The sequence below is a fragment of the Halichoerus grypus genome, chromosome 2 (assembly GCF_964656455.1).
Source record: "Halichoerus grypus chromosome 2, mHalGry1.hap1.1, whole genome shotgun sequence".
NCBI lineage: Eukaryota > Metazoa > Chordata > Mammalia > Carnivora > Phocidae > Halichoerus > Halichoerus grypus.
In genome coordinates, this window is record NC_135713.1 from 199,280,556 (window position 1) to 199,306,100 (window position 25,545).

General features: G+C 38.8%; 1 long non-coding RNA gene and 1 other non-coding gene across 2 annotated transcripts in view; one reads left to right on the top strand and one right to left on the bottom strand.

Annotated features, from left to right (window-relative positions):
• The window catches only part of LOC118530371 (uncharacterized), a 36,155-nt gene extending 32,631 nt beyond the window's left edge, over positions 1–3,524 (top strand). Inside the window, exon 3 of the transcript XR_013445436.1 lies at positions 3,368–3,524. This is a non-coding gene — a transcript (uncharacterized LOC118530371). The remainder of the gene's footprint in view (positions 1–3,367) is intronic.
• Positions 3,525–5,592: 2,068 nt separating this feature from the next.
• LOC118530373 (uncharacterized) lies at positions 5,593–20,609 on the bottom strand. Its single transcript, XR_004914628.2, has 3 exons — positions 20,447–20,609; positions 6,170–6,288; positions 5,593–5,723 (listed from the first exon to the last, which is right to left on the bottom strand). It is a non-coding gene; the product is annotated as an uncharacterized LOC118530373 (long non-coding RNA).
• Between the last annotated feature and the right edge of the window lie 4,936 nt (positions 20,610–25,545).

Here is a 25,545-nt window from a genome sequence, read left to right on the forward strand (position 1 = left end):
GTATCTGCAGTCTGCAGAAAGGGACCATGTGCTTTCCTTTCATGTTCTCCTAAATTAGAAAAATTTAATGAGTGCTTTATACACCTCCATGCCAACAATATGTATGTTCCTTGGATTTCTAGCATCCTTTACATTTATCCCCTCCCCTAGGCCTCTAGCAATTATGAACTCCATTAACTGTAATTACAAAGCTCCATTATAACTTGATATATAGAGCAATTAATATTCACAATCTGTAATCTCCCAAATGAATATTTATTTCAGTACTTCAGCTGCAACATCTAAAAATGAAGGTAAATAATTTGACAAGGACCTCAAAAGGCTGGAATATTTTCTTTCAATTGGGAAGTATGTGACTTCTTAAAATATCTCAGGCTTTTTTTTCATAGAACTTATATGAATGCCCCTATTGATTTTTCATGAGATTGGGAAGGGAAAAGATTTGGATTACAAAATTCTTGGCTATTTTTAGAAACTATTTAAAAATCAAAAGATGTAGTTAGAGATTTTTTTTTTTAAGGGAATGCTGTTATGTTGTCAGGGTGATTCCCTAGTTAGTAATTAAGGTACTCACACTAAAATGGTGATCATCATCCTCATCGTCATCATGATCATCATCTAAGGAAAATAATTATTGTACGAGTTCTAGTCAGAGTTCTTGGTTAAGATAGAAACGAACAAACAAATTCTGACTAACTTAAGGAGAAAAATGGTAGTTCATTGGATCTTTAATAGCTTTTGGATTCAAGCTAGAGAACCAGGCTCAGGTAGAAGTCAAGGGAGGAAAGGTCCCTCCAAGATGCCCCCCGTGGACTTCAGGATATCATTGTTCACCAGCTGAGCTTTGTTATTACTCCACAGGTGCTTTATCCCCGTACACAGACTCTGCTCTGCTGCATTGCTGTGCATCTGGACATTGACTGCTCTGCCTTTGGAATCCCCACATTACATTGCCAATTTTCTGACTTTCTACCTGTACTTCCTTTTGTTTTCCACTTAAGGGCCAAATGCAGGTCATGGCACCAGATTGACTGAGCTAAGTAATATTTCCCCAGTTTAGCTTCCAAGAGACAAAGACAGGGTATATTTGATGCTCCTTTTGCTTCGTTGTCAAAAGTGGAATGCCCTCCCCTACCTATCATTTAGGTGACCATCGTCCTGGTTGCTGGAATAGTCATGATTTAAGACTGTCATTCAGAGGTAATGATCAGTGGTGCTCCCCTCATTCTAAAGTGTATCCAGATTTGGATGATGTTATGGATTGAATGTTTGTGCTCCCCCCCACCCCCCGTTCATATGTTGAAGTCCTAACCACTAATGTGATGGAATTGGTAGGAAGGGCCTTTGGGAGGGGATTAGGTCATGAGGGTGGAGCTCTCATGAATGACATTAGTGCCCTTATTAAAAAAAAAAAAAAAAAAAGACCTCAGAGGGTTCTTTTGTTCTCTTCCCTTATGTGAGAAGACAGCCATTTATGAACCAGGAAGTGGGTTCTCACCAGACACTAAATGTGCCGGTGCCTTGATCTTGGACTTCCCAGCCTCCAGAACTGTGAGAAATCAGTATTTGTTGTTTAAGCCACCCAGCCTATGGTATGTTGGGGACAGAAGCCCAGATGGACTAAGTCAGATGATAAATGACATACTTACTCTACTTATTCTAGGATTTCCCCCCATATTAAAAGGGTGAATTGATACTAGGAAATCAGATTTTATTCTCCTTGTCTTTCACTAAGATACAAAGTGCAACCAATGCTCCCTTCCCCTTTTCTCATGAAGAAATGGGGATGGAGATGTACTTTTCAGTATCCCTACCTTTTGAGGTACTTTCAAGTTTAATCCCTTTGAGAAGAGCAAAACGTCAGTGTAACTAAGTGGAGAGATTGGCTCTCTCCACAGTCCAACAATGCACCTCATTCATAGGCACTTTTGTCACTGATGGGCCACAAAGTAGAGAACGTATGGACCACTAGCCTCCCATACAAAACTTTACAAAATGAACTTCTCACACATGTGTGTACTGTTACATAACATCATCGATTTGTGTGCCTAAAGCAAGATGTGGTCAGGTATGAAAAACTGCTAGAAATAGTAGCTAGAGTGATTTATGGTTTATACTGATGCGAGCCTAGTTGGATCAAAGGATAAAAGGAATTTCTTTCCCTCCAATCCATAATTAGGATGATGACCAAGATAGTCCACTTACCAGTATAGGTTTAAGTGCCATCTCCTTCCCTTTTCCCTAGTTTTTAGCCTTTTTCTCTGGGGCATTCACTGACTTTTATTACTCACTTGCCCCCCCCCCCATTTAGATGACAAATTCTCTGATGGTCCAGGCAACTTACGTTGGGTACTTCTATGCAGTAGGAGACCATGACTCCATCATATTTGTTTCTCCACTTGCACTTGACATGTGCTTTGTTTGCAATAGGCTGTTAAAAATCACTGATCACACTAGAATTAAAATTTCATATGCACATAAAAAGGATCAAAGCTGTGAATTGTGCAAGACTGTTGAATCACAGATCTGTACCTCTGAAACAAATAATGCAATATATGTTAAGAAACAAAAAAAAAAGAAGATAGCAGGAGGCGAAGAATGAAGGGGGGGAAATCGGAGGGGGAGACGAACCATGAGAGATGATGGACTCTGTAAAACAAAGTGAGGGTTCTAGAGGGGAGGGGGGTAGGAGGATGGGTTAGCCTGGTGATGGGTATTGAGGAGGGCACGTTCTGCATGGAGCACTGGGTGTTATGCACAAACAATGAATCATGGAACACTACATCTAAAACTAATGATGTAATGTATGGGGATTAACATAACAATAAAAAAATTTAAAAAAAAGAAAATGTAAACGCAAAAAAAGGCTCAAAATGTGTGTTGAATGATTGAACATAATTCTGAGAAAATAGAGCCATTTGGAAATTATATACATTTCTGGATGTAGGGTCTTTAGGAGCTTATTAAGCTAAGTTCCACCAAGAAATAGATTGAGGAAATTTGAGGGATTTATTTGCATTTTGTGCCCCTAATATAATGCAATAAATAGGGAGGAGAATAGTCTTCTTCCTAAAGAACATTATTAGCTCCCTGGAAGTTACTAGACTGAGTTTTTCTTGATGACATTATATCTTATGCATTTTTGATCATCAAAGACTAAAAACTGTGGTCATTATGACTTATCCCAGTGTTTTATTCCCTGAGATAAATTTGTTCTTCATCATGGAGAAGTAATAGACTGAAAATAGATGCCTCCACAGAGATCATAATAGGTGAGCTCTTTCAAAGGGGAAATTGCTTTTGCTCGAAGAAATGTTCTCACCATTTTACTGTTTTTGATTGTTCTTTCTCACCTTACTTCACATAGGAAGACATTTTCTTTAATTACCGTAATCAAGTATGCGGCTTATAGGAAGTGACTCAAAGGAAAAAGGTGTCGACTCCTGCGGGCTGATAACATAGAAGCTGGTGACCACACAGGAAGGCCTTCAACATGGAAACACAATGTTGGTTTTGTGACAGGATCCCATGGCCATATTCCCTTATATTTATATGACTTCATGAAGTTGCTTTCAAGGTAGGATTTCAATATGCATTACATGTATGGAATTCACATATGTCATTATAGTGTGTTGTTTAATCTTGACGAAATGCATCCTTTTCCTCGCTTTGAGTCTGAAATGAAGAGGTGGGTATGTGTTCATTGACTGAACAAACATATACCAAGTGTCTAGTGTGTGTAAGGCATTATGCTCGGGTCTAGAGATATAGAATTGAACAAAACTGTGTTTGTTTTCAGTGCTGGGATATTAGAGTAATGGTGAGAGGATAAGGCGGCGACAGATACTAAACAAATGAACAAATAAATGTATAATATAAAAATGTTATAATATAAAAATATAATATCAGGCCATTATAAATGCATTAAAAAACCTGAAAAGGGGAGAGGAATAAGACACTGTCAGCGAGGACAGAGATTTCAATTTTAAATGGGCAGTCAGGAAAGTTGTTCTTAAGAGCAACTCTGTGATCAGAAGGCAGATATAGATTTAGTCAGAGAGAGGCCATGTAGATAAGTGAAAGCATTTTCCAGACAGAGATGTCCTTGAACTTGCTGTTCTGAGGAATATCCTCTTCCAAAGGAAGGCAAGGGGCTCAGATGGTGAGGGTGAGTGGTAGAAGATGAAGTAAGAAAGGTGTGGTTCTGTTGGCTTTGATAAGACCTCTGGACTTTATTCCAAGTGTTTATACTATGTAGATAAGTGTGAGATCTCTGAGACACCAGCTTCCATGTGGTAGCAACTGTCTCTTCTATCTCTTTTCCTTGGCTCCTTTCCCTTTCCTTTTCAAATGTATCATTTGAAGTTTTATTTTACATCTGGTTTTTACCTACAAAGGAAAAGGACCCTTTTCCTGTATCGATAATATGTTTATTGGTAATATGACAGCCACTGCACAAAAGAATATTTCTGTTTGATTTTTACAATTACCTTCTGGGATTCTGCTCAGGTCTAGTCACAAAGTGGGAGAACTGGGACCCCAGGTTAGGGCTGTTTGACCAAAGAAGTCTGTGCCCATCCTACTCTGCAACACTGCCAACCAAATGCTCCATGGCTCAAGGATGAAGTGGGTCCTTTTACCTAAAAATTGTGGGGTAGACTTCACCCTAAATTCCAAGCTCTATCAAAGACTCCTGTCATAAAACCGAAGTCACTATCTTCGAGCTATTTCTAGCCCTTGCTGTGGGAGCCTCACTTTCTGTGTTGACTGCCAGTGGGGAAAATCTAAAGTAAGTGGCTGGAGTTGGACCTTCGAGGTGACAGTGAAGATAACATCCATCCAAGAAAGTTAGCTTGGTCTACAGCCTCTCGGTTCCCGTAGTTCTCACTCACAGGAGAGAGTGATGTGGCCAAGAGTGGAATCGAGAAATGTGCCTCAAGTAAGGCAAAAATAAATAAACCAAACTATGGAATTTCAAGGTCTTTATACCACGTCTGAGGTTCAAGATTAAATGATTCATCCCTATTTCCTCTAGGTCTGCTAGTCCCCTTTTCATTTACATATTACGAGAGGAAAACAATATGCTGATATAAATAAAGGAGTTGGCACATTCAGGCTGGGACATGAAAATATTAAGTCTCACTGTCTTTGTCTCTTGGATTTTGGTCTCAAAATATTCTGTTAACACCTAAGGAGTTTTAATGAAGAGACACATCTGCAAGAAATGTCTCTTCAATTGCACCTCTTAGAGATGTAATTGTTTTATGTAAATGTTTTCCTCAACGTGACTAATTAGTATTGATTTGTTTATCTAAAGCATCTTCTTAAGCACTCTCCTACTTGTGAAACCAAAAGATGTATCGCAAAAGCGTGTGGTGTTCAGAATCAAATAAAGCCAGGTTTAAACCTTTACTCCCTCGCTTACTAGTGGTATGTACTTGCCTCGTTGAGCCAAGTCTCAATTTTGTAATCTGTAGGTGGGTACAGTGACTCTCGTAATTATACGGTGAGGTATATATCATTCTGTGAGATAATGTATATGAAAGTATACATTGAGTAAATCTTAAGTCTTTTTATTTCCTTCCAAATATGGATATTAAGTGAGAAAAACAAATAAAGAAAAGCCACAATAATAGCAACAGACAAGGTAGGAGTCTTCTGGCTCAATCCAATGCAATAGCCTAAGGACGGGCAAAATGGTGATGGTTCCATCTACTCTCTCTCTGGTAATAGAAGAAACACAGAGAAAAAGAAGTGGTCATTGCCTGGCTTCCTTTTAACAATTGTGAGCATACATTGAAAGAGACTTGGAGAAGAGAATAATTGTCTCCTTATTTATTCATGTAAACATTTTTTTTTAATTTTTATTAAGACACAACAGAAGGCATTCCCCCATTAAACTTGAGATTGTTACTAAATTATCTAGATAATCTCTTCTACTCTGTTTTGCTGTTGGTGAATGTTTGGTTTATTGTCCCAAATAATTGCGAATGGCCATGTTCCAAAGATAAATAAAAATAACATCGGGTTTATGCATGCTTTTTAATAGCTATATTCTAAAAAGATCACTTCTTTCCAAAACAAGTTTAGCAGTTATGCTTTCTATTTTTAATTCGTACTTAACACTCGATTTCAGTTCTCACCATTCATGTGCTCTGTGTTTACTTACCTCACTCTGACAAGTCTGTTTCCCTTTCTGTTTTATGGAAACTTTCACCATCTGTTCCTGATGTTATAATAGCCTTCCATGAGGTTTAGGTTTACAGCAATACTGACAAATTGGGAGGGCTAGGGCAAAGAAAGTAAAGGAAAAGAAACAAAAGTGAACTGTGCCAGTTGAAATTTAAGTTAATTAATGGAAAACTTTTAGGGCAGCGAAGCATTTTTATTATATACTGTAAAATGAAACTTGTATTTCCTAATAGTGTATTCACTGCTTTATCTACTATTAATATTCTTAAGTCCTTCTCTTGCGGAGTGCTTGGGTCTTTGAGAGTTTTACCTTGTCGGGACATGCTTAAGTGAGGTCAGTTTGGAGAAAGAAGCATTAAGACCATTTTTACATTAAAAAGAAACCAACTATTGTGAAACATTGCACCAAGAAAATATATGAATGGGTAGTAAGCTTGTGAAAAGCTTCTCAATGTCATTAGTCACTGGGGAAATGCAAGTTTAAGCCACAGTGAGGTACTATTTCACACCTACAGGCTGGTGATAAAAAAAAAAAAAAAACAGACTGACAATAATAAATGTAGAGAATCAGGAACTCTCATACTTTGCTGCTAGAAATGTAATATGGCTCAACGCTCTGGAAAACAGTGAGACAGTTTCTTAAGAAGTTCAACATAAATTTCTCATATAAGCCAGAAATTCCATGCCTAGGTTTCGACCCAACAGAAATGAAAACTTATGGCCACACAAAAAACATGTACATATGTGTTCATAGCAACAGGATTCATGACAGGCAAAAGCTGGAAACAATTCAAATGTTCATTAACTAGTGAAAGACTGAATAGACTATGCTGTTTCCATACAGCGGAATACTGTTTGGCAATAATACGGTAAAGGACTGACACAGGCTACAACGTGAATGAACCTTGAAAGCATTATTCTAACTGAAATAAGCCAGGCACCAAACACCACATGCAGTATGATTCCACATATATGAAATATCCAGAAAATACAAATTTAGAGAGACAAGAAAGAAAGAAAGAAAGGAAGGAAGGAAAGAAGGAGGGAAGGAAGGAAAGAAGGAAGGAGATGAGTGGTTACTTGGGGATGGGGCAGAAACAGGGATTAACTGTAAAGGGGCAAAGGGTTCTTATTGGGGTGATAGAAATGTTCTAAATTAGAATTACAGTGACAGATCCTCAACTGGGTACATTTACTAAAAATCAGCAAATGATACACTTGAAATGGGGCTGAGGACCCAGTGGGTTTTCTGTGCAGGTGTTCTAATATGGTTTCAGTATGGAAAGGGAGGTTGCCCTCACATCTAGGCAAGAGACTTGCTGGGAGTTATTCCGTTCTGGGTCTCTCTGCCACCTGCTTCCAGTATGAAACATTTATGACCAGTAAAAACAGGAAGTAGGCCATTCCTGGAGCTCAGGTTTTATATTTTCCTGCCCCAAAGGACAACATAAAATCCATGTTAACCTTAGATTTTATATACTTCAGGTGTTCAAAACAGGGTACGGTGTGATGCAGGGAACTTGAAAGGGGGGCATTTGACCTCAGCATCCTGAAATCAGGTGTGGGCAGAAGGAAACAAGACACCTGGTAATCAAAGCAAACCCAAGGCCAGATGAATAATAAATACAACAGAGAAACCGGGAGAAGTGTTACCAGTGAGGGCCAGCAGTGGGTTTCAATGTGTAACCCGTCATACTTAATGGAAACTGCGTATGTTAACATTCAGATGAAATCTGAAAGATTAAAATCGTTCTTCCTTTTCACTCTGCATTTATTACAGCAGCGACTTTGGGATCTCTTTATGATAGGTCAGTCTTAAAGCAGCAACACAGTTCATTTTCTTTAATATATATACATGTGGATATCATTTCTGCAGGACCCACTGCTAGATGGAGGTATGCAGAAGAGTATTAAATGTCATTGTTCTTTTTAAGGATTTGCAGTTTAGTGGAAGATGTGAGCCAAGCCGATACAAAGACAACTATCTGTAATAAAATGAGAGAGCAGATGCCAACAGCCAGGGGAATGGTGAGTGGTAGTTCCTAAATGTCTATCAGTTAATGGTTCCTAGACTGGTTGCTTTGAAATTGTTTGGAAAATAACAGCTTTCCTAGCACTGACTCTAGCCCCTTGCTTCTTGGTGTGGTCTCAGCCTGGGCATTACCTGGACACTTGTTAGAAATGTAACACTTCCAGCCCCATCCTAGACCCACTGCATCAGAATCTGCATTTTTAATAAGCTCCTGGGGCCATTCGTGTGCACATCAAAGTTGAGGAAGTGCTAGTCTGAGCTGTGGAATTAGACACTCCAGGCGTAGGATCCTGGGAACATGTGTTTTTGAAAAGCTCCCAGAAGGTTCTGGGATCTAATCATCCAGGGGAAGGCAGTGCTCACTGAAGACTTGGGGCATTGCAGAGGCCCCATACATAAGTGGGCTGGAGATGGGTCTGGAGAGTCGGTGGGGAGTGGGGAGTGAACACAGTTCTGCATAAGGAAAGGGATGGGGGCAGTACTGATTTTTCCTTGGAAAGTGAACTCTCATGTGGCCTCCCTATCCTCTCTGTGCCCCTGTTTCTGCCTTCCTATAAATGTTTACACACACATATGCATCTATTTTCCTTTTTTTAAAGATTTTATTTACCTATTAGAGAGAGAGAGCGCGCACACAAGCCAGGGGGAGGGGCAGAGGGAGAAGTAGACTCCCCGCTGAGCAGGTAGCCCAATGCCGGGCTCCATCCAAGGACCCTGAGATCATGGCCTGAGCCGACGGCAGACATTTAACCAACTGAGCCACCCAGGAGCCCCACACATCTTTTTCTTAATGGAAGAAGAATTGTTCCTGTTCTGGGTTGCAGCAATCCTTCCAATTCCCCTTTGTTGCTAGATTCCATTACCCCTGCTTTCCTCTAAGATCTTGCCCCAACAATGACCCCCTTCTTCCCATATCTTCAGCTTTTCCTTCTCTACAGTCTCCTTCCCCTCAGTTGTAAACATGAGCAAATTTCTGCCATTCCAAACAAAACCCACCTTTGACCTCACATCTCCCTCCAGCTACCGCCTGTCACTCTCCTACCCTCCACAGCTTTGAGAAAATGAAAACTAACTTTCTTTTGTTTGTTTGTTTTACAAAAAAGGGATACATACTCATTATGTAAAATTAGAAAATAAAATAGTCATAGAGAGAAAAGAGAAGGCATAACTATATCAATAACTAAAAATGATAATCAACATGGATGTACTTCTAACATATTTCTATTCATAAAAGTATTTTAAAAGCATAAAATGTATCCTGAGTTCACACTATTTTATAATGTGAAGGTTACATTTCTTAATATTGTGCACCTTGATGATCATTCAATGACAATGCATTTTAATTTACAATGTCATCCTTAGTGGCTACATAGTGTTCATTGGTATAGCTGGATATTATCTTGAACTTGCAAGGCATGTGTTTCTATCCATGCACCCTCTCCAACTCTTGCACATGCTTATAACAGTCTCCTTCTCCCAGCGCCACCTGCCAAAGGATGCTATGCACACCAGTGTTAGTATCCTTTACCTGGGTTTTTTTACTGCAGAAAAAAAGACAGAATTTTAAAACAGACTTTCATAACTCATGGTAGAGGCACTAAAGATACTAGAAAGAAAAGGTTTGTGCTCATGAGTCTTTCAGGGATCTGGAAAGATTTGTGCCACAATCGTGGGCAGTGTGTCCAAGGTCACCCTGACCAAGATTCCCAGGGATTCCCAGATTAAAAGGGGAGTTCGAAAGGATCGGGCTTGTGTTCTGCACATTTTGGGTTAAATCCAGGGATTGAAGAGATGGAGAGATCCGCGATTCTATGATCTGAGAATAGAGGGGAACTGGGTTCTGTGTTCCCAAAGTCCCAGCCCTACCATGACGTGGAAGATGGAGCAGAAATGGAAGTGGTCATGCCCACGAAGCTTTCTATGACCCCAGACTGGTTTGGGAGGAGGGTCAGCTTTACCTGTGCTTTTATAAACGACATGGGGATTAGATAAGCAAGAAAATGCTGGAGAATGGAAAGGGTCTTGAGCCAGGGGCACATCCATCAGTGGCCATAGCAGCGAGTGGTATGATTACCCGTCAGCTTTTGCATGTTACAGTCAGCCTCCATTCCTCTTGCTCTTCGCTTTGGGGGGCAGTATAGTTTAGTGGTTGGGTCTGCGCTATACTGTCCTACAGACCTTGGTTCAAATTTTGTCACTTACCAAACCTATGTGACTTTGGCCAAGTTACTTGAGCTCTCTAAGCTTGTTGTAAAAAAAAAAAAATCTTATTTCACAGGATTTTTTAAGTGTGGATCAAATAATATATGGTTATTTTCCCTACCTCTATATAATAACTCATTAAATGGTAGCTATTGTTCTTTTATTGTTATTTACCCAATTGGCGAATGAGACTTGCAGATTCTATTTTCTAAACCTGCACTCTTCAAAATGGCGGCCACAAATGCATATGGCAGTTAAACACTGGAAATACAGTTTACCAAAATTGAGATGTGCCATAAATTTAAAATATTGGGTTTCAAAAAAGTACCAGAAAAAAAAAAAAGAGAGAGAGAGAGAGAGAAGAAAAGAATATAAACTGCCTCAGGAAAAATTTTATATTGATTTTCTGTCAAAATGATAATATTTTTGGTATATCAGGTTACATATTCTTAAAATTAATTTCATTTGTTTGTCCTATTTTTTAAATGTGGGTACTAGAAACTTTAAACTTACATATGTGGCTGTCCCTATATTTCTATTGTAGTGTTCTCAACATTTCTCACTCCTGTTCCATACACCCACGGACCTTATCATTTTTCTTCTCTGTTATTGTAGTCATGTCCCACTGGCCTGTGTGTCTACTCCTCCCCTCTGAACTTTCAAATCCACCATCTACACTGTTGCCCGGCTGATATTTCTAAAATGTTAGAAAACCTTTTTCCGCTACCTTAAGGATAAATCCAGTCTCCTCATCTTGGCATACAGAGCCCCTGGGGACCATGGTTTCTACCTCTCTAGACTTTCCTTGGACTGTTTCTCACTTTCCCCATGGGATCCAGCCACTCAAAGCTGTTCATGCTGCTATGCTTTGGACATTGTTTCCTTTTACCTGAAAGCAACTCTCTCACCCTGTTTACCCAAAGAATTCCTTCTTCGTCCTCAAGAAGCACCTTGTTACCTGTGTGAAGTCTCCTCCACCTCTTCTTTTAGGTTTGTTTACACGGCCCCTCTCATTCTCCTTCTCAGTTACTCACTATTCTTTTTGGATTTCGGGTTTCTTAAGAACTGGGATTGTAATTTATTAACTGTCTGTATCTGCCATCGGTATCAGAATATCTGTAACATCTAAGTCTACAAAATATTTAAAGACAGGAAGGATAGATGGGGGGCTTATTTAAAAAAATGAGCAAGCAAACCATAAAAACAACAACTAAACATTCAGTATTGTCCATTTGTATATGTCCACATCTATTTGAAAAAAGAACCATGTCTGAGACATACCAATTGCCTAAGTAAATAATATAACATCTTTCCCAAAGATGATGAGTGCATTTTGTATCAGAATAGTATTTGAATTCACAGCCAAGTTTGATTTTCCATTCCCTAGTTCAGCTAATGGAAACAATTATAAATAATATACACCCCTCTTGAAACAGGCAATTCTTTAATAGATACTCTAGAACTTGACCAATTTACTCTTTGGCATGATCCTATCTTCTCTAAAAAAAAAAAAAAAAAAAAAAAGAAACAGTGATTACTTATCCTTGTTCGAAGTTCTATTATTGTATGATTTCTACTATGAAACTCGCATGTGTGACTCTTTCTATAAGGCTCTGAGGTATGCTCTTTGAGAGTGTGCAAGCCTCTTTCCTTCCGAGGTATTGTGTCCATAGACTGTCTCCTGTCTGACAGAAACCTGGCCTGGGAATTGGCCTTCCCCGTTGGGAAAGCATTGAAACCGCTATCAGGTGCTAATGATTTCTGAACCAGACAAAAACAATGGAGAGATGTGAACACGGATTTCTGTGCTGTCATCCCCTTCCTAGTGATTTATTAACTGGAAGGCGCTGTTTGCTTTCAAAGGAGGAGCAGTTAGGGAAGGTCTACCCTCATCTCTGCAATTTCTTAAGATCCTAAAAACAGATATAATAGTATACTGACCTAATTTTCCAGGCGAGGGTTACCCAATAGGTCAGTCAGCTAATTCCAGATTTTGATGTACTGTGAAAAAGTATGGTCATTGGATCAAGAAGTCAGCTGGGGGGAAGAGGGGGGTTGGCCTTTAAGGGGAAGATAGATGACAGATGACATCATCATTGGCAGTGACCTGGCTTGCCTCTGGGGACCAAAGTTTCATAAATTATCGCAGATTAATGTTTGTGCAACACGAGTTGTATAGAGGCAAAGAGATATGATGCACTTTGTAGGAATTACTAGTACTAGGAAAGAATTTACCACAAAAAAGATATTTCTGTTTAAGTGAGTCTACAATCATAATACAGATGCATTCCATTTTAAAACTGACTATTGTGACATAACAAGGCCCAGAACTTGTGCCAGAACTTTTTGTGCCAGAACTTTATTATGATTAGCATTGTTATGGGTAATTAAATATTGTGCTAATAGATCAGAATAAATAGATCTTTTTAAGACTGCCAATTTCACTTTTAACCTGTCATTAAAAATTCTGTATAGGGGCGCCTGCGTGGCTCAGTCGGTTAAGAGTCGACCTTCAGCTCAGGTCGTGATCTCAGGGTCCTGGGATCGAGCCCCGCGTCAGGCTCCCTGCTCAGCGGGGAGTCTGCTTCTCCCTCTCCCTCTGCCGCTCCCCCTGCTTGTGCTCTCTCTCTCAAAGAAATAAATAAAATCCATTAAAAAAATTCTGTATAAACATAACTTAATTGGCTGGCTACAACAAGCATCAGCAAACTTTTCCTATAAACGGCCATGTAATAAATATTTTCGGCATTGCAGGCCATACAGTTTCTGTAACAGTTGTTCACCTCTGTCCTTGTGTCCTGAAAGCAACCATGGACAATATGTAAATGAAAACATGGCTATGTTCCAATAAAACTTTATTGACAAAGGCAGGAAAAAATAAACAGGCAGTGGACTGGACTCAGGTCTCAGCAAGAGTTTGCTGATCCCTCTGTTATAGTATAATACAGCATACTATCTCCCAGATATACCTGAATTTACCCAACCACTTTCTTACTGCGGGGCACTGAGATTATTCCCCAAATCTCCTTACTCTAATAAAAAAATTTTAAGCAAATATCTCTGTGATTAAAACTTTCTCTTCATTTCCAAAATTGCCCTTAGAATAGATTCCTAGAAGTGGAATTTCTAGGTCAAAAGCTATAAATACTTTTAAGACTTCCTATTCTTTTGCCACTTGTGGGAAGTGTGATTTGGTGTGTCATCTCTGGAAAACAGTTTGGCAATGCTTAATTGATGCCTCCCCGAGATCTTACTAGTTCTAAATATGATCATTTGTAAAGAAAGGCGAAGAAAGAAAGCTGTGTGGATTTTATGTTTAAAAGGAAAAGGTGGGAGGGAAGGTATCTTGGTGTATGAATTCTGTGTGTGTGACTGATGACAGAAGTTCAACTTTTTTTCAAGTTTACTATCCATTTGCTTTTATTCTATTACAAAGTTTTCATTTATATCTTGGCCCATTTGTTTGTTGTTTTTTCTTTCTCTCTCTCTCTCTCCATTTTATCTTTTCCTCTCCAATTTTATTTCCGTTAGATATATTTTAGGTGGTAAAATTCTAAGAGCCCAGGTTCTAGAATCCGACTGCCCAGATTCATACTCTGATCTGTCACTTCCTGGCTGTGTGACCTTACTAAGCCTTCCTATGCCTCAATTTCCATGGCTGTAAAATGGAGTCAATTAGAGTATCTGCCTTATGTTGTTGCTCTGAGAAAAGAATGTAAAGCACTTTATCCATTGCCTAACCCATAATAAATGTTCAGTGAATACCATGATAATTGAAGGCACTCTTCTTTCTTTAGTTAAATGTTCATGATGCATCCAGTAATCAAATGCATTTTCTTTTCACTTCATTGTGGTTTAATTTTTTAAATTTCCCTCTGTGTTATTTGGCTGTAAGTTATGGAGACAGGCTCTAAGTTGATTGGTTTTCCAAATAGCTGGCCAATTATCCCAATTTTTTTTTTATTATTGAATAGTACATTCCTTCTTCATTAGTTTGTGCTGTGACCTTTAGCAAATATTTTGCTTTTTCCCATTTTAGTATCTGCCTCTGGCACACCTAGTGTCTTAAATTTATCTGTTGGTTTATTCTGGCTGCTTCACCATTGACTTAATTATTGTGACTTTATAACATTTTAACACCTGATAATGCAACTTATTTGCATTATTCTCATCAACCAGGTTTTTTTTTTTCTTAGACATTCCCGTAAGTTTATTTTCCCAATTGCATTTTTAGCCATGTTGTCAATTTCCAACAAGGATTGCTGTTGAGTGAATTCGGATCAGAAGCACATGCTACTTGTGAATAACTTGAGAACTGACATTGTTATGATAACAATGATTCTTCCCATCCTGGAGCAGAATATATATTCTCATTTATTCAATTTTTCTTTTATATTTTTCCTCTTTTTTTAAGATTTTATTTATTTACTTATTTTTGAGAGAGTGCATGCAAGGGGAGGAGCAGAGGGAAAGGGAAAGGGACAAGCAGACTCCTCACTGAGCATTGAGCAGAAGTGGGGCTCAATCTCATGTCCCTGAGATCACGACCTGAGCTGACATCAAGAGTCAGATGCTTGGCCAACTGAGCCACCCAGGCGCCCCTCTACTTTTATATTTTTCAATGGAATTGTGCCGCTCCCCATACCATGTAAAAATAGATAGTTTATTTGTGTGCAAGGCATTGCTCTAAGGACTTTCCATGTATTAATATTTTTAACTCCTGAGATATAAGGGAGAGGTTTGTCATTATCCTCATTTAACAGTGGTGACACAGGAACATGGAGGATAAGTGATTTGTCCCTGATCACCCTAGGTCCAAAGTCAGAATCAGAGTCTGTCTCCAAAAGCCCCTGTTCTTAGATTCTGTGGTAAACTCATAATGCACATTAGGTGTTAAGAAAATTGTTAGATACAGTGACCGTACGAATGAGATCATTTTTCCTCCAAAATATTCCTTTTAACTGGTTACTGCTAACATAGAGAGGAAAAATAATTGCCTACTATTGATAAACCCTTATAATCTATAAGCAAAAATCTGCTTTGAGAGACTTTTAAAAAAACCCAGAAAATGGGATGCAGGTTATGTCGCAAGCAAAAAAGAAAGTGAAAATTGAGATGTGTCCACTAATAAACTTGGTTTGTTGTTGTATTTTTTTTCCTGCAAATTGGGAAAAGAACAATTTGAGTGTTGCAGCAGAATAACCTGGGTGTCATATAACACCCAGTGCTCCATGCAGTATGTGCCCTCCTTAATACCCATCACTGGGCTAACTGAAAACAATGAATTGTGGATCACCACATCAAAAACTAATGATGTATTGTATGGTGACTAACATAACATAATAAAATAAAAAAAAATAAATAAATATCTAAACCATTAAAAAATTAAAAAAAAAAAGAATAACCTGGTTAGTGTGAGGGAAAACAACAACAACTCTGTTTTGAAAACAGAGTTTGAGAAACATGACCAGTGATAATTCTCTATGAAAAGGTCCATGGACACCCAAGAGAAGAAGTCTGAGTTTTCCTGCAAGTTAGCAGTCTCTTCTATAGCATCCTTGAGGTTTTTCACTCTGTTCTCCATGAGAAGAAATTAATACTACTGGCTTTTAAGTATTTCACTACGTCTACTAGAGTTTTTCATTCTCTCAATACCTTGTTGTCCTTGCTGAATGTTATGATATCTGTCTGTACCACTTTGTGGACAAATTGGGCAACTGTATGCCCCCGCCCCGACGTATATGTATGCAGCTACACAGGTGCGAGGAAGTTGTAATCAACTGTTGTCCATCAAATAATAGGCTATTCAGAACAATTAAAATATCAACCATTTGGAAATAATCTTGCCAGAAAATTTCCTGACAATTTGCAATTGCTGCATGAATGTCACTCTCAGGGAAAGGAGACGATTTCTGATTTGAAATTAGAGCTTCAGAAGATAGCCAAAGAAACCATAAGAACACGGGACTTTCTAAAATTCAGGGTGATCCATTGGTCCATCGATCTCATTAATGGGTCAAGATTTCTCTCTCTGGTCCTGGCTGCTACCCTTATAGGTTAAGAGTGAAGTGGATTATGTTATATCCAGGAGCTACGATGAGAAAAACATGATACAGGCAAATCTAACAAGTCACCTTCCTTGGACTCCAGAAAATGTATGTGTGATTGTTTTGTTAAATATAAATCCATCAGCCAAATCAAATGGTACTTATTAATTGTTGTTGCTACTTCAGCTGTTCTGCTCGTTCTTCTTCTTCCTCATCTTTGCCCTATATAAAGTAGCTACCTTTCCCTATACATCCATCATTTTCTTCCTGCTTTTTGATTGGATTCCTTATCTTCTACTATATTCAACTTTTCTTGTACCACTTGTCTCTCCCCACTACAATGTGATATTCACAGAGCAGGGAGTGCATCTAATTTTTGGTATACTCCAGAGCCTAAAAGAGCATGGGACATATAGTAGGTGCTTAATAAATATATGTTGGATGGATAATACAACACTGCTTGGAGATTAAGAGCAAATTACCTCTTTGTCTTTCAAGGTTGTTCTGAGTAGAGGGATCTGTGCTTAATTAGTATCTTGATGCATTAATTAACTCCAAAAATATTTTATTTGGGCCTCCTATGTCCTAGGCACCCTGATAGGTTCTCTGAAAGATTTAGAGAAAGATAAAGCCATGAGTCTTGTAATGGCGATTTTTCTAGTCTATGAACAAAGACAAACCTGTAAAAATATGTTTACGTTATAATATGGTAGGTGTTAAAAACAAACAAACAAACAAAAACCTTAGGAACAAATAGTTGGCCTATAATTAGCAGCGATGTTATAAGGACAATCCCTCCAGAAGAGGTGGATGATTAAACCGAGCACAAAAATATGGATAGGAGTTTTCTAGGATTCTGAAATGGTGGAGGATTATTATGAGATTTGTCAGAGGTATGAGGGTGTGAAAAAACATAGTCTATTAGTCTCCATGAATCTGGGATTCTGGATAATCCGTACACATCAACCTATAAGTCAACCTGAGGCTCAAAATGAACCACAGGCTCTTTACCAGTTCCACAGCTGTCCCCAGGTTGTGTTGGCAAAAGGGGTGTGAATCTCCAGAGAGAGCCAATGATGAAGTGATAAGATGCTCTCAGGTTTTTCTCTAACACTTCTATCCAATAGGAGTTTCTCCTCAAATATTTGGTGACCATGTGGTTTGGCCCAAGAAAAGAACATTTATGAACACAGCATAATATTGGCATCAGAATGTCCTAGATATCTGGGTCCTAAGGGACTGACTGGGCTGGACATCAAACCAAGATTCTGATAAAAGGAGATAACAGAGACTGGCCAAAGTAGGAAAGGTGCTTTGCTTAGCCTGAGTCAGAGGTATCAAGAGATGCTTAGGAAGCAGCTGACTCGAGAAGTTTTGAGCCCGTGAATAGGTAAGTCAAAACTTTAAACTTCTATTATTTGTAACAATAATAAAGATTTTTTTTTCCTATTCCATTAAGTGACAGCTGTTGGCTTTGGTCTAGATGCTTCTGTCATAAGTATATTGCCTTTAATATTGTCTCTAAAATGAATGTTAATAAGAATTGTTTAATGATTATTTTTATAATCATTTATTTAAAGTTGGGCTATATTGTAATTAAAGATTGTTTTTGATTTTTTCATTCCACACGTTAGAAAACTGAGCCTCTGAGAGAGGATATGGTTTATCCGAGTAACACAATTGGTCAAGGTTTGTCAGGGGAACAAGCGTCCTGACTTCTAATTCGGTTTCCTTGCTAGAATATCTATGAATCAGGTTCATATTTTGATTTATTCTGGTGGTGAGGATACAGATTTCAAATCATATGCAGTTAAGTTTGAATTCTAAGTCCAGTACTCCTTATCTGTGTGAATTTAGATAAATTACCTTAAATTCTGAGCCTCAGTTTTCTCATCTGTGAAATGGGGGTTAGAAGTTAGGGAGATAAAAGAAATCCTATTTGTTAGGTCTCTAGCCCAGGGCCTTTGTTGGTCCAGACAGTAAGTACATGTTAACTGATGTTATAAGTGCCTCAAATCACAGGTTGTGTTTTGCTCTGAAGAAGTAGTCTGATTGCAAAACTGCATTTTGGATTCTACAACCATAAATGGGAACTCTCTAAGTGAATTTCAGCTGAATTTCTGTCTTGAGGTTTTGACATAAAATAAACATTCATGTTCCCTTGTCATTTGAATGGCAAAGAAGACAGTAGAGTTAATTGCTTTTCAAAATCTAGTGATGCTTCTTCCCACTGTTGCAGATCATCAAAGAGTGATAACATGTATTGAGCTTCATGATCAGTAAGAGAATAAGATACACCTTTGAAACCATTACAATGAGATATTACTTCATACCTGTTAGGACATCCAATTACCAAACACACAAGAGATAACAAGTGTTGGCAAGGATGTGGGGAGGATGCAGGAACTCTTGTGTCTTATTAATGGGAATGTAAATTGGTACGTGCAATATGAAAATCAATATGGTGGTCTAGGAATGCCTGGGTGGCTCAGTCGGTTAAGCATCTGCCTTTGGGCTCAGGTCATGATCTCAGTGTCCTGGGATCGAGTCCTGCATCGGGCTCCCTGCTCAGCTTCTCCCTCTGCCTGCTGCTCCCCCTACTTGTGCTCTCTTTCTCTCTCTCTCTCTGACAAATAAATAAAATCTTGAAAAAAAAAAAAAGAAAGAAAAAGGAAAGAAAGAAAGAAAGAAGGAAAAACAGTATAGTGGTCTCTCAAAAAATTAAAACTAGAATTACCATATAATCCAGCCATCCCACTTCTAGGTATATATCCAAAGGAATTGAAATTAGAATCTTAAAGAGCTAATACGCAACCCCCTAGAGTTTTTCTCTCTCAGACTCATCCACATGAGCCTCCAGCAATGATCAGGAACAGTTTCGATTTTTCTACCCCAGCACTGGTTCCCATGGAGATTTCTGCTCTGGTAACTTGTGACTCCGTATTTCCTTGTACGTGTCTCCAATTTCAGTGGTAGCAATTTGCTCTGGCAGATCTGAGAAGAGTTGTTGATTTTTCAGCTTGATCAGTTTTTTATTTGTTGTTAGGATGGTGTGACAACTTCCAAGCTTCTTATATCCCAGACAAGACCCATTTGTTTTTTTAAACTAAAAATTTTATTATGCTTTAAACTGAGGGATACATCCTTCTAGAAATACAGCACCATGATACACAGGATATGTCTGATAATATTTTTAAATTACTGGACTTGGGAGCTTATTCTTTGATTCTAATCATTTTCAATGTTATCATCTGATAAAGGAGTTAATTCATCATGTTATTAGAGGCAGGTTCCCATATACATCTGTGCAGAGTAGATGATTTTAAATGGTTACTTCCTAAAGACAATGATGAAAGGAGGAAAGATACATTTGGAAAATAAAGGATTATAGATAAGTTGACAGAAACAGAGCCTGAATATTCTACCTAAAAACTCCATATCATCCCTAGTTTTCAACCTAAATTTATTTGAATTAAAGTTCGAATTTTGTCTCCTCAAGAGACCCTTCATATGAGTTTTGGTAAATTTCCAATTATGTATCAACCTGCAGGGCTTACAATGAAAGGGGACTGCCCACAGTGCTACTTTGCAATCCCATCTATTGCAAATGAGCTTTGCAAAAGGAACGAAAGGGACATGAGTGGAATAGCATTTAAGGAATCAGAGCACAATACACCAACCCAAGTAAATGAGGTCTGTGGAGCTATCGTTTGTTTTTGGTAGATTTACCATTACTAGCCTTTAGGTGATGGAAGCTATGATTTCTCCAAAGTCTCTCAGACAGTAACATCTTTTGTTTGGATATATTTGCATCCTAATATTGCAGAAGACCTGGTAACGTGCTGGTAAGAAACAGAGCTCAGGTTGTCCCCCTCTCTTAAACTTCTAAAATTATTTCTTACCTTGCAGAAGATTTCTGGAGTTGTAAGCCCTGGGATTCATGGCTCCCTCTCAGTCCACGAGACTCACTTACCTTGAGGCAAATGCTTGACATATTTTCTTAAATGCAACACTTCAGTGGGAAGCCAGTGTATCAGTCTGGTGTTGCCTTTACCTTGCTGTAAGCAGATTTCTTCAGATTTGGGATGTTTCTCTTAAGTTTTCATTGCCGGACTTGCCAGGCCATGCATGTGCAGAAGCTAAAAAAACAAAACAAAACAAAACTCAAAAAAAAAACCCCAAACAACAACAACAACGTTTTTGTATTATTCTCACAGCCTTTTGGCAGTAGTGTAGCCTTGATTTATAATTTGGCTATTAAATTTTCTTTTGTAGTTGGAGAAAATTTTAAACGTGGCTTCATAATGTCTCTCTACACCCAGTGGTGTCAAAAGACTTAAAAACAATTATTATGTAAGCTTCAAATGTGTGAAGGCCATTTCATTTTGGGGTTTTGTTTCTCTTTTCTAGCTGACTCTCTGGAAGGTCTGTTTCTTCTCCAGAGGCAAGTGTCTTGTTGCTGGATATCACATGCATAGAGGGGGAACTTTGAAACTGGATCTGTGGACTTCTCCTTCCTACCCCAAGCCCTCTGACCTCAGCTGCATTTTTCTTTCCCAGAAATTCCTGTGAAAATGGGAATGATGGACTTTGAAAATCTAGACCATCCAATTCAATCATTTTAATCCTACCACAAATCATGGCTGCAGTGGGGATGTTATTTAAGATATATTAGCCTATATTCTAAAGGAAATTTAGTCATTTATTAAAAAAAAAAAATTCTTCAAAGGTATCTAATCACTGTGAACAGCCATTGATTTACATGTCATTCTGTTTTTCTGTCTGAGTCCCAAGATCAAATTCACATGTCTTCAAAACACATTAGTTTTGAACAGGGTTGATAAAGAACAAAGGTCATTTTTAACAGGCTAGAAAATGTGGATTCTCGTAAGAGTGCAGCCACGCCAAAGTATGAAGCTGCATTTCTGGGTAAAAGAATCATTGAGGAACTGAGAGCAAGCTACAAAATGCAATCAAAGGCAAGCAGATTTGCTCTTAGCAAACAGGAAGCCTGCTGCCTTTCCTTTGTAGTAGTATGGGAGAAAGAGTAAGTAAGATCAGACTGAGGAAGTAATCTGTATCTCATGGTGCCTACCTACTCTGTGATAAAGAGTAGTTGCAAAATAACATAAGCTATATTTTTCTTTAGGGCCAAGGCATTCATTGACATGAAGGACAACCAAAGGTCTTTTATTCATTCACTTTTATATTTATTTAAAAAGTCAATATGAAATTCCTACTATGAAGTTACCATGGAGAGTTAGAGGGACCCAGGAGGGTGGGTGGCAGTAGCCAAAATGAGGAGAAGGCCTTGAGAAGTTCCCAGTATGATGGGGAAGGACGCTGTGCATATAAATAATCATAATTTGTAGTTACAAGTGTGATCATAATGCCTTGCACAATGGGCTATGGAAGGACACATTTAGCCTGGGAAGAGGGGAGGATTTATTGAAGATGCATGGGCCTCTAATAAGTCACTGGTAAAATACACCTAGCTGTTCTAGACTTCAAACTTTCTCAATTAGACAAATAAGCCAATCCATTTTCATACTACAGTTATGAATGGCTCTGTAAGCAAGTCAAGAGTAGGACTAAGCAGCTGAGACTTGAAATGCAAAAGCAGGAACCAGGAGGTGGTGTGGGGCTAATAATTTTCATGTTCAAGGGTCCCCTGAGTCTGGGTGGTCGAAGTTAATTAGGTGGTGTAAAGGGGAGTAAGGGGCACCAAAAGCTTGCCCTTTGGAAATGGGCCCAGTAAACAAACCAACCGTCATATGCATCCATAGCTTCGTCTTCTCGTTATGCTTCTTTTTTTTTTTTTTTTTAAAGATTTTATTTATTTATTTGAGAGAGGATGAGAGGAGAGAGAGAGCACATGAGAGGGGGGAGGGTCAGAGGGAGAAGCAGACTCCCTGCTGAGCAGGGAGCCCGATGCGGGACTCGATCCCGGGACTCCAGGATCATGACCTGAGCCGAAGGCAGTCGCTTAACCAACTGAGCCACCCAGGCGCCCCATCTCGTTATGCTTCTTATGAGGTTTAAGTTATGGATGCTCCCGCCTCACGGGCTGCCGCTGTGCGCGTGCGCATGTGCGTGCTACAATTCTGTCTAGACCTTAGCCAGGACTTTGGGAAGAGGATTAGAAGGGGGCATTGGGCAGAGGGAAGTGAAAAACAAGAGGGAGAAGTTCGTTTGAAAAGGAAAGGGAGAAAAAGGTCAGCTCTCCAGGGTAGAGCAGATTCTGTTTCCTTGTTCCTCCACGCTTGCTCCTTCCCCAGATTTGTATTGCTCGCTCCTGATGACTTGTGGAACCCCCCTTCCTGGAATGTCATTGGTCCAAGTACTGTACATCCGTAGAGAACAAAATTGAAAGGCAGCTGGAGTGAAACCAGAGTATACCTATGAAATGGTAGCTTGGGACGAAATTCTGTGTTTGGTTTTCTGACATGTTGCTCTGATGATCCTGAATAATAGATAATAGATTGTATAGACAGAAATTGTCAAAAAAAAAAAAAAATTATAAGTGGCTCTTGTGTGCTTTAATGGGTTAATATATGAGAGTCCTTTGTATTTTTTTTTTAATTTTATTTCATTATGTTATGTTAGTCACCATACAGAACATCATTAGTTTTTGATGTAGCGTTCCATGATTCATTGTTTACGTATAACACCCAGTGCTCCATGCAGGACGTGTCCTTAAAACCCATCACTGGGCTAACCCATCCCCCCCACCCCCCTTCCCTCTAAAACCCTCAGTTTGTTTCTCGGAGTCTGTCATATCTCATGGTTTGTCTCCCCCTCCAATTTACCCCCCTTCATTTGTATTTTTATTTATTTATTTATTTATTTATTTATTTTTTATTTTTATTTTTTTATTTTTAAAGATTTTATTTATTTATTTGACAGAGAGACACAGCGAGAGAGGGAACACAAGCAGGGGGAGCAGGAGAGGGAGAAGCAGGCCTCCCGCCGAGCAGGGAGCCCGATGCGGGGCTCGATCCCAGGACCCTGGGATCATGACCTGAGCCGAAGGCAGACGCTTAACGACTGAGCCACCCAGGCGCCCCCATTTGTATTTTTAAAACAAACTTGATGTGTGGATTTCAAAATATTATAACTAAAGGCTAATTATAAAAATACTATCACTTCTTGGGGTGTCTGGGTGGCTCGGTTGGGTAAGGGTCCCACTCCTGATTTCAGCTCAAAGTCATGATCTCAGGGTCTTGAGATCAAGCCCCAGGTTGGCTCCATGCTGGGGGTGGAGCCTGCTTAGATTCTCTCTCCCTCTGCCTCTCCCCCCATCTCTGTCTCTCTCCCCATCTCTAAAAATAAAATGAAATTAAAAAAAATAAATACTATCACTAAAATCATTATTTTGACTTGTAAATGTTAAGTGTGTGCCTTTCAAGATGATAACAAGTTACTTTAATTGTTTACTTATTTATTTAAAAGTGTTTATTTTTTACTGTTAGGATTTTGACATTGCTAAGTCTTTAAGGTTTTCCACAATTGTGGCTGTTATTTTTGTTTAATGATTAGGAAAGGTGTCCCGTGACCAGGCAAACCAGGTTTTCTATGGCAGTCTGCCTATGTGCCTTTATATGCTTTTCAAAAAAGGCAATTCATTAAAAAGATAATCAAATTTTGTTTATTTGGAAATAAACTCATAAATCAGAAACATATTCCCCTGGACCATATATCCTGATTTTTTTTCCACAAAATTTGGTCATTTTACCCATGATTATAATAACATGAAAGGGCATAGCTTGGAAAATAGAAAGTTAAAGGAAACTTTCTAGTGAGATTTAAAATGTGGACTGGATATCGTTTGAATGGAAGTGAGCCTCTGAGGGAAGTCACTAAAAAGGATTGTTAAACATTAAGTATAGTTAAGGACTGAATGAAGCTGGGTAACTCCTGTAGATTTTAAAGTGAGGATGATCATACCCTGTTCAGCCTTATAGTTCTTTGTCTTTACTGAGATTTTGTCAAATTCTTGAATTTCAACTTGCTCAGTATAATATTGAATGAAAATCCCATTAGGTTAATCCCATAGAACCAGTTTGCGACCTTCTCTTTCCACAATCCCATTGTGGTTTGGATGTTTAGAACATCCAGGAACTTGCAGATCAGTATCGGTTTCAAGGGTTTAAATAATTTCAGGAAATGAATGAAGTGCCGCATCTGACCTCCAGTATGTGTGCCAGGTGATTTCTCATGACAACCTTGAAAATCACTTCTGTGACAATGTAAGCCCTATTCTACCAGTCAGAGGAAAACAAATATTTTTTAATGAAGTCGTGAGAGTTCAAGGAAGAAAAGTGACTAACACAACAGTATTAGCCCACTCTTGGTGAAGATGAGTCCTGAAAAAAAGCTTGGAATGTGTTACTTCCCATTTACTTTTAAGAGAGTTGCAACATCCAGGACAGCTAACGTTCAGTCAATAGCTGGGTTCTGCCCATGTGCATTTTCCTTCTTTTTAGAATACCCAGAAGTGATCTGTTTTAATTCAAAAGGAAATTTCTCATTTGGATGAAAGAGACTGTCAAGTTCACTTCTACCCCAATGACCATATGCAAAAGCACGGGTACGGGAGGAAGGCCAGTGATGAGGAGACCCTGGGACCTTTACTCGAGATGTGACTTTGAGGTCAACTTTTTCAAGGCTCTTATTTTTATTTGCAAAATGGGAGTGATAATTTTGTATTGACTCATGAGGTTATAAGGATTAAATAAGATAACACACTTGAAGTGCTTAACGTAGCACCTGACCTTTATAGCAAAGCCTACAATGGGAGAAAGCTGCTATAAATAGCTCAAGATGGTTGTTCCCCTGTGCGTTTTTCTCCCTGCACTGATTCTCTTTTAACTAGATGGCAGTAATGGATTTGTATCTCTTCTGGGGAAAAATAAGGACATACGGAACCAACCTAGTTTCTATTCCTTTGTCATGATACAAGCTTTTCCTCAGAAAATGCCTGGAACAAGAGCAATTCAAATGTATAATGAGAGGGTTCGTTATTTATGAATAGCTATCTAATTAAGGTAAAGACCAAAAGAACCATGGCAA